Source organism: Tinamus guttatus, unplaced genomic scaffold, assembly GCF_059628265.1.
Source record: "Tinamus guttatus ecotype Peru unplaced genomic scaffold, ASM5962826v1 Tinamus_guttatus_pri_ptg001236l, whole genome shotgun sequence".
Lineage (NCBI taxonomy): Eukaryota > Metazoa > Chordata > Aves > Tinamiformes > Tinamidae > Tinamus > Tinamus guttatus.
Window position 1 is genome coordinate 791 of NW_028289770.1, and position 13,163 is coordinate 13,953.

Consider the following 13,163-nt stretch of genomic DNA (forward strand, 5'->3'; position numbering starts at 1 on the left):
ATTGCACCCCCCCGCATCCCATCGCATTCCCATTCCATCCCCTTCATCCCCCCCCCCATGGGCTCCGCAGGCTCCCGCTGACCCCCCCCACCCCCCCCCCACCATGTGAGTGACCCCCCCCAGGGGCTCCGCACCCCCCCCCCCCGCCATGCCCGGGACCCCCCCATAGGCACCCCCCGAACGGGAGCATCAAGGGGGGGGGGTCCCCGAGCCCTGCCCCCCCCCGTGCCCCCCCCCACGCGGGGACGTCCCCACGATGCCCCTCGTGGATCTGCTGTGCGAGGGCTGCGCCCAGCGGCGCCTGCTGGGCTGGTGGGACCAGGTAAGGGGGGGGGGGGGCGCGACCCCCCCCCAGGACCCCCCCCAACCCGGGGGGGCCCAGGTGTCCGGGAGGGGGGGGGGGAAGACCCGGGAGGGGGGGGGAGAGACCCGGGGGGGGGGGGGTTGGGTCCCCCCGTTCTCTCTTGGGGGGGGCGGGGCCGCGACCCCCCCCCCCCGGCACCCCCAGGACCCCCCCCCCCAAACCCGGGGGGGCCCAGGCGTCCGGGGGGGGGGGAGAGATCCGGGAGGGGGGGGGGTCGGGCCCCCCCGTTCTCTCTTGGGGGGGCAGGGCCGCAACCCCCCCCCCGGCACCCCCAGGACCCCCCCCCCCAACCCGGGGGGGCCCAGGCGTCCGGGGGGGGGGCGGAGACCCGGGGGGGGGGGGGGATTGGGCCCCCCGTTTCCCTGTTGTTGTGGGTTTGGGGGGGGGGTTCAGCTCATGGGGGGGGGTCACGTGATGGATTCTGGGGCCGGGGGGGGGGTTAAACTCCGTCCCCCCCCAGGAGGGCTCGGGGATGGGGTGGTTGCTATGGAGCCGGCGGTCGTCATGGCAACGGGGCGGCCGGCCCTGATTGGCTGGGGCCGGGAGGGATGCTCCAACCCCCCCCCCCCTCCAATCTGGGGCATTGGGGCAGATGGGGGGGGGCAACTCTGCTCCTCCCCCCCCCCGGAGCCCCCAGTTTGGGGGGGGGGGGCGACCCCTCTCTTGTGGGTCTGGGGGGGCAGCCCGGACGCCTGGGCCCCCCCCCCATGTTGCGGGGGGGGGGGTCCGGATACCTGGACCCCATAGAATACCCGGGGGGGGGGGACGGACCCCCCCGGCCCCCCCCCCGGCCGCAGTGGCTGCCGGGGATGAGTCACGGCCGGGGGGGGGCGGGGGGGGGGGCAGCATCCGGGATCCGCTCAAGGACAGGGAGGACTCGGGATGGGGGGGGGGGGCAGGACTCCTGGGCCCCTCGGCATCCCGGGGGGGGGGGGGGTACAACACCCCCCCGCCCCCCCCGCAGCGCCGTGGGGCTGGGGGGGCCACATGTGGGGCTGGTGGGGGGGGGGGGGTCACCCCATATTATGGCCAGGGATGGGGCACCCCCTGATCCCCCCCCCCCCCCGCCGTTATCCCGATCCCCCCCCCCCCCAGTTCAAGCGGATGCTGAACCGGGAGCTCGGCCACCTCTCCGAGAGCACCGGGAACCGGGTGTCCGAGTTCATCCCCGGCCCCTTCCTCGGTGAGTGCCCGCCGGACGCCTGGGCCCCCCCTCCCAGGACGCCTGGGCCCCCCCAGGACACCCGGGTCCCCCCCTGGATGCCCAGGTCCCCTCCTGGATACCTGAGTCCGCTCCAGGACGCCTGGGTCCCCTCCTTGGTGCCCAGGTCCCCTCCTTGGTGCCCAGGTCCCCCCGGGCATCTGTGTCCCCTCCTGGGTGTCCAGGTCCCCCCACCCGGATGCCCGGGTCCCCCCCAGGACCCCCAGGTCCCCTCCTGGATGCCCAGGTCCCCTCCTGGATACCTGAGTCCGCTCCAGGACACCCGGGTCCCCTCCTGGTTGCCCCGGTCCCCTCCTTGGTGCCCAGGTCCCCCCAGGACGCCTGGACCCCCTCCTGGATGCCCGGGTCCCCTCCTGGTTGCCCAGGTCCCCCTCCTGGTTGCCCAGGTCCCCCCCCGGATGCCCAGGTCCCCCCCGGGATGCCTGGACCCCCCTCCTGGATGCCCAGGTCCCCCCCAGGATGCCCGGGGCCCCTCCTGAGCGTCCAGGTCCCCTCCTGGGTTTCTAGGTCCCCTCCAGGACACCTGGGTCCCCTCCTGAGTGTCCAGGTCCCCTCCTGGGTGCCCAGGTCCCCCCCAGGACATCTGGGTCCCCCCCAGGACACCCAGGTCCCCCCCTGGATGCCCAGGTCCCATCCTGGATGCCCCGGTCCCCTCTCAGATGCCCAGGTCCCCCCCCTGGGTGCCCAGGTCCCCCCCCAGGACACCCAGGCCCCCCCCCAGGACGCCTGGGCCCCCCCAGGATGCCCAGATCCCCTCCTGAGTGTCCAGGTCCCCTCCTGGGTGCCTGGGTCCCTCCTAGGACACCTGGGTCCCCTCCTGAGTGTCCAGGTCCCCCCCTGGATGCCCAGGTCCCATCCTGGATGCCCCAGTCCCCTCTCAGATGCCCAGGTCCCCCCTCAGGACACCCAGGTCCCCCCCAGGACGCCTGGGCCCCCCCCAGGATGCCCAGATCCCCTCCTGAGTGTCCAGGTCCCCTCCCGGATGCCTGGGCCCCCCCCCAGATACCCAGGTCCCCTCCTGGGTGCCCAGGTCCCCCCCCTGGGCATCCGTGTCCCCTCCCGGACCCCTGGGTCCTTCCCGCCCCCCCGGCGCCATGTCCTGACCATCCCCATCCCAATCCCTGTTCCCAGAGAAGCGGAACGAGGCGGAGATCCCCCCCCCCAGCCCCAAGGAGCGGGAGCAGCCGCCGTCCCCCCCCGGCGTCCCCCGCTTCGGCGTCAGCACGGAGCAGGAGGAGCTGCTGGGAAAGGTGAGCCGGGAACGCCGGGAACGCCGCTGGGAGGGGAGCCCGGGAACGCCGCCGGGAGGGGAGCCCGCTGTATCCGGATCCCGCTGTATCCGTATCCCGCTGTATCCGTATCCCGCTCTATCCGTATCCCGCTGTATCCGGATCCCGCTGTATCCGGATCCCGCTCTATCCGTATCCCGCTGTATCCGGATCCCGCTTTATCCGTATCCCGCTCTATCCGGATCCCACTCTATCCGTATCCCGCTGTATCCGTATCCCGCTGTATCCGTATCCCGCTGTATCCGGATCCCGCTCTATCCGTATCCCGCTGTATCCGTATCCCGCTTTATCCGTATCCCGCTCTATCCGTATCCCGCTGTATCCGTATCCCGCTGTATTCGTATCCCGCTGTATCCGGATCCCGCTCTATCCGTATCCCGCTGTATCCGTATCCCGCTGTATCCGTATCCCGCTGTATCTGGATCCCGCTTTATCCGTATCCCGCTCTATCCGGATCCTGTATCCGTATCCCGCTGTATCCGTATCCCCGCTCTATCCGTATCCCGCTTTATCCGTATCCCGCTCTATTTGTATCCCGCTGTATCCGTATCCCGCTCTATCCGTATCCCGCTGTATCCGTATCCCGCTGTATCCGTATCCCGCTCTATCCGGATCCCGCTCTATCCGTATCCCGCTCCCGCAGGAGCTGGACAGCCTCAACAAGTGGGGCCTGGACATCTTCCGCGTGTCCGAGTACTCCAACAACCGCGTCGCCTCAGCTGCATCCTCTACAGCGTCTTCCAGGTGTTGCGCCCGTGACGCCTGGGCCCCTCGCGGGGTAGGGGGGCACCGGGAAGGGGCGCGGATCCGTTCCCTGCGCCCCGGGAGCTGACGCGGCCATTCGGGATCCCGGGATCCCGGTTTAGGGCACGGCGCGGATCCGTTCGCTCTCCCGAAGGAGCGGGAGCTGCTGCAGACATTCGGGATCCCGGGATCCTGATTTAGGGGATAGTGGATCCATTCGCTCTTCCGGAAGGAGCGGGAGCTGCTGCAGACATTCGGGATCCCGGGATCCTGATTTAGGGGATAGTGGATCCATTCGCTCTTCCGGAAGGAGCGGGAGCTGCTGCAGACATTCGGGATCCCGGGATCCTGATTTAGGGGATAGTGGATCCATTCGCTCTTCCGGAAGGAGCGGGAGCTGCTGCAGACATTCCGGATCCCGGGATCCTGGTGTGTGTGGGGGGTGCTGATCCATTCGCTTTCCCGACAGGAGCAAGAGCTGTTGAGGACATTTGGGATCCTGGGATCCCGGTTTAGGGGCGATGGAGATCCATGCGCTCTCCCCGGCAGGCTGCCATGGATGTCGGGATCCCGGGATCCCAGTTTTGGGGATGCTGATCCGTGTGCTCTCCTGCAGGGAGCATCGGGGATCCCGGGATCCCAGTTTTGGGGATGCTGATCCACACTCTCCCGCAGGAGGGTTCGGGATGCCGGGATCCCAGTTTCCCGGGATGCTGATCCGTGCTCTCCTGCAGGAGCGTTCGGGATCCTGGGATGGATCCCAGTTTCCCGGGATGCTGATCTGTGCTCTCCCGCGGGAGCGTTCGGGATCCTGGGATGGATCCCAGTTTCCCGGGATGCTGATCCATGCTCTCCCGCAGGAGCGGGGGCTGCCACGGACGTTGGGGATCCCAGGATCCTGGTTCCGGGGATGCTGATCCGCACTCTCCTGCGGGAGCGTTCGGGATCCTGGGATGGATCCCAGTTTCCCGGGATGCTGATCCGCATTCTCCCGCAGGAGCGTTCGGGATCCTGGGATGGATCCCAGTTTCCCGGGATGCTGATCCATGCTCTCCTGCAGGAGCGGGGGCTGCCGCGGACGTTCGGGATCCCGGGATGGATCCTGGTTTCCCGGGATGCTGATCCGCGCTCTCCCGCAGGAGCAGGGGCTGCCGCGGACGTTCGGGATCCCGGGATGGATCCCAGTTTCCCGGGATGCTGATCCGCACTCTCCCGCGGGACCGTTCGGGATCCCGGGATGGATCCCGGTTTCCCGGGATGCTGATCCGCGCTCTCCCGCAGGAGCGGGGGCTGCCACGGACGTTCGGGATCGCGCCGGTGACGCTGTTGCGCTTCGCGGCGGCGCTGGAGCGGCACTACCGCGCCGACGTCGCCTACCACAACAGTCTGCACGCGGCTGACGTGGTGCACAGCGCACACGTGCTGCTGGCCAGCCCGGCCCTCGGCGTGAGCCCGCGGGGCCCCGGCGTCCGGGTGTTGGGGCGTCCGGGTGTTGGCGTGTCCGGGTGTTGGGGTGGCCGGGTGTTGGGGTGGTTGGATGGTGGAGTGTCCGGGTGTTGGGGTGTCCAGGTGTTGGGGTGGCTGAGTGTTGGGGTGTCTGGGTGTTGGGGTGGCTGGGTGTTGGGGTGGCTGAGTGTTGGGGTGTCTGGGTGTTGGCGTGTCCGGGTGTTGGGAGCTCCAGGTGTTGGGGTGTCCGGGTGTTAGGGGCTCTCTGTGTTGGGGTGTCCAGGTTTTGTGGTGTCTGTGTGTTGGGGTGTCTGGGTGTTGGGAGCTCCCAGTGTTGGCGTGTCCACATGGTGGGAGCTGCAGGTATTGGGGTGTCCAGGTGTTGGGGTGTCCGGGTGTTGGGGTGTCCAGGTGTTGGGGTGTCCAGGTGTTGGGGTGTCTGGGTGTTGGGAGCTCCCAGTGTTGGCGTGTCCAGGTGGTGGGAGCTCCAGGTGTTGGGGTGTCCGGGTGTTGGCGTGTCCGGGTGTTGGGGTGTCTGGGTGTTGGGAGCTCCCAGTGTTGGCGTGTCCATGTGGTGGGAGCTCCAGGTGTTGGGGTGTCTGGGTATTGGGGTGTCCGGGTGTTGGGGTGTCCGGGTTTTGGGGTGCGCAGGTGTTGGGGTGTCTGGGTATTGGGGTGTCCGGGTGCTGGGGTGTCCAGGTGTTGGGGTGTCCAGGTTTTGGGGTGCCCGGGTGTTGGGGTGTCCAGGTGTTGGGAGCTCCCAGTGTTGGCGTGTCCAGGTGGTGGGAGCTCCGGGTGTTGGGGGCTCCAGGTTTTGGGGTGTCGAGGTGTTGGGGTGTCCAGATGTTGGGGTGTCCGGGTGCTGGGGCGTCCGGGTGTCGGGGTGTCCGGGTGTTGGGGTGTCTGGGTGTTGGAAGCTCCCAGCGTTGGCATGTCCAGGTGGTGGTGGCTCCGGGTGTTGGGGTATCCGGGTGTTGTGGGCTCTCTGTGTTGGGGTGTCCGGGTGGTGGGAGCTCCCAGTGTTGGCCTGTCCAGGTGGTGGGAGCTCCGGGTGTTGGGGTGTCCAGGTGTTGGGGGCTCCAGGTGTTGGGGTATCCGGGTGTTGGGGTGTCTGGGTGTTGGGGTGTCTGGGTGCTGGGAGCTCCCAGTGTTGGCATGTCCAGGTGTTGGGAGCTCTGAGAGTTGGAGCTCCAGGAGTTGGGGTATCCGGGTGTTGGGAGCTCTGAGTGTTGGCATGTCCAGGTGTTGGCGTGTCCGGGTGCTGGGGTGTCCAGGTGTTGGGGTGTCCAGGTTTTGGGGGCTCCGGGTGTTGCGGTGTCTGGGTGTTGGGAGCTCCCAGTGTTGGCGTGTCCAGGTGGTGGGAGTTCCAGGTGTTGGTGTGTCCGGGTGTTGGCATGTCCAGGTGCTGGCGTGTCCAGGTGCTGGGGTGTCTGGGTGTTGTGGTGTCCGGGTTTTGGGGGCTCCGGGTGTTGGGAGCTCCAGGTGCTGGGGTGTCCAGGTGTTGGGGTGTCCAGGTGGTGGGAGCTCCAGGTGTTGGCGTGTTCGGGTGTTGGGGCGTCCGGGTGTTGGGGTGTCCAGGTGTTGGCGTGTCCAGGTGGTGGGAGCTCCGGGTGCTGGGGTGTCCGGGTGTTGGGATGCCCGGGTGTTGGGGTGTCCGGGTGTTGGGAACTCCCAGGTTTGTCATGTGCAGGTGTTGGGAGCTCCCAGTGTTGGGGTTGGAGCTCTGGGTGTTGGGGGCTCCGGGTGTTGGTGTGTCCGGGTGTTGGGGTGTCCAGGTGTTGGGATGTCCGAGTGTTGGGAGCTCCGGGTGTTGGAGTGTCTGGGTGTTGGGAGCTCTTGCTCTTGGTGTGTCCAGGTGTTGGGGTGTCCATGTGTTGACATGTCCAGGTATTGGGAGCTCTGGGTGTTGGGGTGTCCAGGTGTTGGGATGTCCGAGTGTTGGCAGCTCCCGGTGTTGGTATGTCCAGGTGTTGGGAGCTCTGGGAGTTGGAACTCCAGGAGTTGGGGTGTCCGGGTGTTGGGCGCTCTGGGCGTTGGGATGTTCGAGTGCTGGGAGCTCTGGGATTCGGGGGCTCCGGGTGTTGGGGTGTCCGGGTGTTGTGGTCCCCAGGTAACAGCATCCCCACACTTGGAGTCCCCACACTTGGGGTCCCAACACCCCCCCCCCGCCCCGTTGTCCCTCCCGTTGTCCCTCGCGGTGGTGACGACCGCGTCCCCGCGTCCCCCAGCCCGTGTTCACCGACCTGGAGGTCCTGGCCGCCCTCTTCGCCGCCGCCATCCACGACGTCGACCACCCCGGCGTGTCCAACCAGTTCCTCATCAACACGAGTGAGCGCGGGTGACACCGCGGGTGACACCGCGGGGTGACACCGGGGACACCGCGGGGTGACCCGGGGCCGCTGACGTCCCCCTCCCCGGCGCAGACTCGGAGCTGGCCCTGCTCTACAACGACGAGTCGGTGCTGGAGAACCACCACCTGGCCGTGGGTTTCCGCCTGTTGCAGGGCGACGGTTGTGACATCCTGCAGAGCCTGAGCGGGCGCCAGCGGCGCCGCCTGCGCCGGATGGTCATCGACATGGTGGGGGACGCGCCGGGGGGCTGTTGTGTCACCCGGTGTCACCGTGACCCCCCCTGTCCCCCTCGTGCAGGTGTTGGCCACGGACATGTCCAAGCACAAGGGGCTCCTGGGCGAGCTCAAGGCCGTGGTGGAGGCCAAGAGGGTGACGAGCTCCGGAACGCTGTTGTTGGACACCTACGCGGAGCGGATGCAGGTGACGCGGGGACAGCCCGGGCCTGGGGTGCTCCAGGAGATGCTCCGTGGAACATCCTTGTCCTGGGATGCTCCATGGAATATCCCTGTCCTGGGATGCTCCAGGGGATGCTCCATGGCTCATCCCTGTCCTGGGATGCTCCTTGGGATGCTCCATGGAACATCCCTGTCCTAGGATGCTCCTTGGGATGCTCCATGGCTCATCCCTGTCCTAGGATGCTCCTAGGGATGCTCCATGGTCCATCCCTGTCCTGGGATGCTCCTTGGGATGCTCCATGGCTCATCCCTGTCCTAGGATGCTCCTAGGGATGCTCCATGGTCCATCCCTGTCCTGGGATGCTCCTGGGGATGCTCCATGGAACATCCCTGTCCTGGGATGCTCCTAGGGATGCTCCATGGTCCATCCCTGTCCTGGGATGCTCCTAGGGATGCTCCATGGTCCATGCCTGTCCTGGGATGCTCCTTGGGATGCTCCATGGTCCATGCCTGTCCTGGGATGCTCCTAGGGATGCTCCATGGCTCATCCCTGTCCTAGGATGCTCCTTGGGATGCTCCATGGTCCATCCCTGTCCTAGGATGCTCCTAGGGATGCTCCATGGCTCATCCCTGTCCTGGGATGCTCCTTGGGATGCTCCATGGTCCATGCCTGTCCTGGGATGCTCCTTGGGATGCTCCATGGTCCATCCCTGTCCTGGGATGCTCCTCGGGTTGCTCCATGGTCCATGCCTGTCCTGGGATGCTCCTTGGGATGCTCCATGGAACATCCCTGTCCTGGGATGCTCCTCGGGTTGCTCCATGGTCCATCCCTGTCCTGGGATGCTCCTTGGGATGCTCCATGGCTCATCCCTGTCCTGGGATGCTCCTTGGGATGCTCCATGGTCCATCCCTGTCCTGGGATGCTCCTTGGGATGCTCCATGGCTCATCCCTGTGCTGGGATGCTCCCGGGGTTGTTCCATGGAACAGCCCTGTCCTGGGATGCTCCTGGGGATGCTCCATGGAACATCCTTGTCCTGGGATGCTCCATGGTCCTTCCCTCCAGGGGCTGCCCCCACGTCTCCCCTGCCATCCCCTCCCTGGTGTGACCGTGTCCCCACCGCGACGCGACCGTGTCCCCACCATGGCATGACCGTGTCCTCGCCCTGGTGTGACTGTGTCCCCAACATGGCATGACCATGTCCCTGCCCTGGTGCGACCGTGTCCCTCCGTGGTGTGACTGTGTCCCTGCTGCAGTGTGACCGTGTCCCCACCACAGTGTGACCATGTCCCCACCATAGTGTGACCGTGTCCTCGCCATGGTGTGACCGTGTCCCCACCATGGCATGACCATGTCCCTGCCCTGGTGCGACCGTGTCCCTGCGTGGTGTGACTGTGTCCCTGCTGCAGTGTGACTGTGTCCCCAGCATGGCGTGACCGTGTCCGCGCTGCGGTGTGACTGTGTCCCCACCATAGTGTGACCGTGTCCCCACTGCAGTGTGACCGTCCTCCCATCGCGGTGTGACTGTGTCCCCACCGCATCCCTGCCATGGTGTGACCGTGTCCCCACGATAGTGTGACCGTGTCCCTGCTGTGGTGTGACTGTGTCCTTACTGCAATGTGACCATGTCCCCATGATAGTGTGACCGTGTCCCCACTGCAGCGTGACCGTTCCCTTGCTGTGATGTGACCATGTCCCCACCATAGCGTGACCGTGTCCCTGCTGCAGTGTGACCATGTCCCTGCCGTGGTGTGACCATGTCCCCACCATAGCGTGACTGTGTCCCCACTGTGGTGTGACCGTGTCCCTGCCATGATGTGACCGTGTCCCAGCTGCAGTGTGACTGTCCCCCCACCGCGGTGTGACCGTGTCCCCACTGCATCCCTGCCATGGTGTGACTGTGTCCCCCACCATGTTGTGACCGTGTCCCCACTGCAGCGTGACCATGTCCCCACCATAGTGTGACCATGTCCCAGCTGCAGTGTGACTGTCCCCCCCCCCATAGTGTGACCATGTCCCCCCCATAGCGTGACCGTGTCCCCCCCATACGTGACCGTGTCCCCCCGCTGTCCCCGCAGGTCCTGCGCAGCCTGGTGCACTGCGCCGACCTGAGCAACCCGGCGAAGCCGCTGGCGCTGTCGCGGCAATGGAGCGCGCGCGTCATGGCGGAGCGCTTCCGGCAGGGCGAGCGGGAGCGCGCGCGGGGCCTGGCCGTGAGCCCCATGTGCGACGCGCGCGCCGCCTCCGTGGAGGCCGCGCAGGTACCGGGGTACCCCTGTGTCACCTCCGTGTCACCTCCATGTCACCCTCCTGTCACCCTGTCACCTCCCTGTCATCATCGTGTCATCCTGTCACCTCCCTGTCCCCGCGCGGGGCCTGGCCGTGAACCCCCTGTGCGACGCGCGCGCTGCCTCCGTGGAGGCTGCCCAGGTACCGGGGTACCCCGTGTCACCCCTGTGTCACCTCCATGTCATCATTGTGTCACCTCCATGTCATCATTGTGTCACCTCCCTGTCACCTTCCCGTCCCCGCGCGGGGCCTGGCCGTGAGCCCGCTGTGCGACGCGCGCGCCGCCTCCGTGGAGGCTGCCCAGGTACGGGGGTACCCCGTGTCACCCCCGTGTCACCTCCATGTCATCATTGTGTCACCCTGTCATCATTGTGTCACCTTGTCACCCTGTCACCTCCCTGTCACCTCCCTGTCACCTCCCTGTCCCCGCGCGGGGCCTGGCCGTGAGCCCTCTTTGCGACACGCACGCCGCCTCCGTGGAGGCCGCGCAGGTACCGGGACACCCCAGGGACACCCCAGGGTCCCTGTCACCCTCCTGTCACCCCCCTGTCGCCCCCCCATCACCTCCTTGTCACCCTGTCACCCCACCGTCACCCTGTCCCCTGTCACCCTATCCCCCCATTGTTACCCCCTGTCACCTTGTCACCCATCACTCTGTCCCCCCATTGCCGCCCTCTGTCACCTTGTCACCCCCCTATCCCCCCGTCCCACCCTGCCACCTTGTCCCTACCTTGTCCCCCCATCACTCTGTCCCCCTGTCACCCTGTCCCCCATTGTCGCCCCCTGTCCCCCCATTGTCACCTTGTCCCCCCATTGTCACCCCCTGTCCCCTTGTTACCCCCATCACTCTGTTCCCCCATCACCCTGTCCCCCATTGTCACCCTCTGTCACCTTGTCACCCCCCTATCCCCCCGTCCCACCCTGCCACCTTGTCCCTACCTTGTCCCCCCATCACTCTGTCCCCCTGTCACCCTGTCCCCCATTGTCGCCCCCTGTCCCCCCATTGTCACCTTGTCCCCCCATTGTCACCCCCTGTCCCCTTGTTACCCCCATCACTCTGTTCCCCCATCACCCTGTCCCCCATTGTCACCCCTTGTCACCTTGTCACCCCCCTATCCCCTGTCCCACCCTGCCACCTTGTCCCTACCTTGTCCCCCCATCACTCTGTCCCCCTGTCACCCTGTCCCCCATTGTCGCCCCCTGTCCCCCCATTGTCACCTTGTCCCCCCATTGTCACCCCCTGTCCCCTTGTTACCCCCATCACTCTGTTCCCCCATCACCCTGTCCCCCATTGTCACCCCCTGTCACCTTGTCACCCCCCTATCCCCTGTCCCACCCTGCCACCTTGTCCCTACCTTGTCCCCCCATCACTTTGTCCCCCTGTCACCCTGTCCCCCATTGTCGCCCCCTGTCCCCTCCATTGTCACCTTGTCCCCCCATTGTCACTCCCTGTCCCCTTGTTACCCCCATCACTCTGTCCCCCCATCACCCTGTCCCCCATTGTCACCCCTTGTCACCTTGTCACCCCCCTATCCCCTGTCCCACCCTGCCACCTTGTCCCTACCTTGTCCCCCCATCACTCTGTCCCCCCATCACCCTGTCCTGCCCTGTCACCCCCTGTCACCCTGTCCCCCATTGTCACCCCATCACCTTGTCCCCCCCTTGTCAATCCCCATCACCCTGTCCCCCCAAACACCCTGTCCCCTCCTTGTCACCCTGCTGTCACCCTGTCCCCCTATTGTCGCTCCCTGTCATCTTGTGTCCCCCCATCCCACCAATCACCCCGTCCCCCCCATCACCCTGTCCCCCATTGTCACCCCCTGTCCCCTTGTCACCCCCCCGGTCCCCCTGTCCCCCTCATTGTCACCCTGTCCCCCCATTGCCACTCCCTGTCCCCTTGTCACCCCCCATCACCCTGTCCCCCCCATCACCCTATCCCCCATTGTCACCCACTGTCACCTTGCCACCCCCATCACCCTGTCCTGCCCTGTCACCCCCTGTCCCCCTGTGCCCCCGTCACCCTGTCCCCCATTGTCACCCTGTCCCCCATTGTCATTCCCTGTCCCCTTGTCACCCCCCATCACCCTGTCCCCCCCATCACCCTGTCCCCCCCGTCACCCTATCCCCCATTGTCACCCCCTGTCCCCCATTTTCACCCCCTGTCCCCTTGTCACCCCCCTGTCCCCCCCATTGTCACCTTGTCCCCCCCATTGTCACTCCCTGTCCCCTTGTCACCCCCCATCACCCTGTCCCCCCCATCACCCTGTCCCCCCCGTCACCCTATCCCCCATTGTCACCCCCTGTCCCCCATTTTCACCCCCTGTCCCCTTGTCACCCCCGTGTCCCCCCCATTGTCACCTTGTCCCCCCCCATTGTCACTCCCTGTCCCCTTGTCACCCCCCATTGTCACCTTGTCCCCCCCATCACCCTGTCCCCCCCCGTCACCCTATCCCCCATTGTCACCCCCTGTCCCCCATTTTCACCCCCTGTCCCCTTGTCACCCCCCTGCCTCCCCCATTGTCACCTTGTCCCCCCCCATTGTCACCCCCCTGTCCCATTGTCACCCCCTGTCCCCTTGTCACCCCCCATCACCCTGTCTCCCCCATCACCCTATCCCCCATTGTCACCCTGTCCCCTCATTGTCACCCCCCTGTCCCCTTGTCACCCCCGTGTCCCCCATCCAGGTCGGCTTCATCGACTTCGTGGTGCTGCCGCTCTGGGAGGCCTGGGCAGAGCTGGTGCATCCGGACGCGCGGGAAATCCTGGAAGCGCTGCAGGAAAACCGGGATTGGTACCGGAGCGCCGCCCGCGACACCCCCCCTCCCCGCCGGGGACGGGGACGGTGCCACCTAGACCCCCCCAGCAGCAGGAATTTTATTTTATCCTGATTTAATTTTCATTTTTATGGGGTTTTATTTGGGCTGGGGGCCAATTATTTTCCTGGGGGGGGGGGGGATTATTTTTTTTGCTATTTTGCTTAAAAAAAGGTGTTAAAGGCAAAAAAAAAAAAAAAAAAAAGGTTCCCCCCCAAAAAACGTGCCCTCCAATGTGGGAAAATGAGCAA

The 13,163-nt window shown here is 66.2% G+C and overlaps 1 pseudogene; it reads left to right on the top strand.

The window, feature by feature from the left end:
- Positions 1-256: 256 nt before the first annotated feature.
- On the top strand, positions 257-12,925 carry LOC148590586 (3',5'-cyclic-AMP phosphodiesterase 4A-like; annotated as a pseudogene).
- Positions 12,926-13,163: the final 238 nt, after the last annotated feature.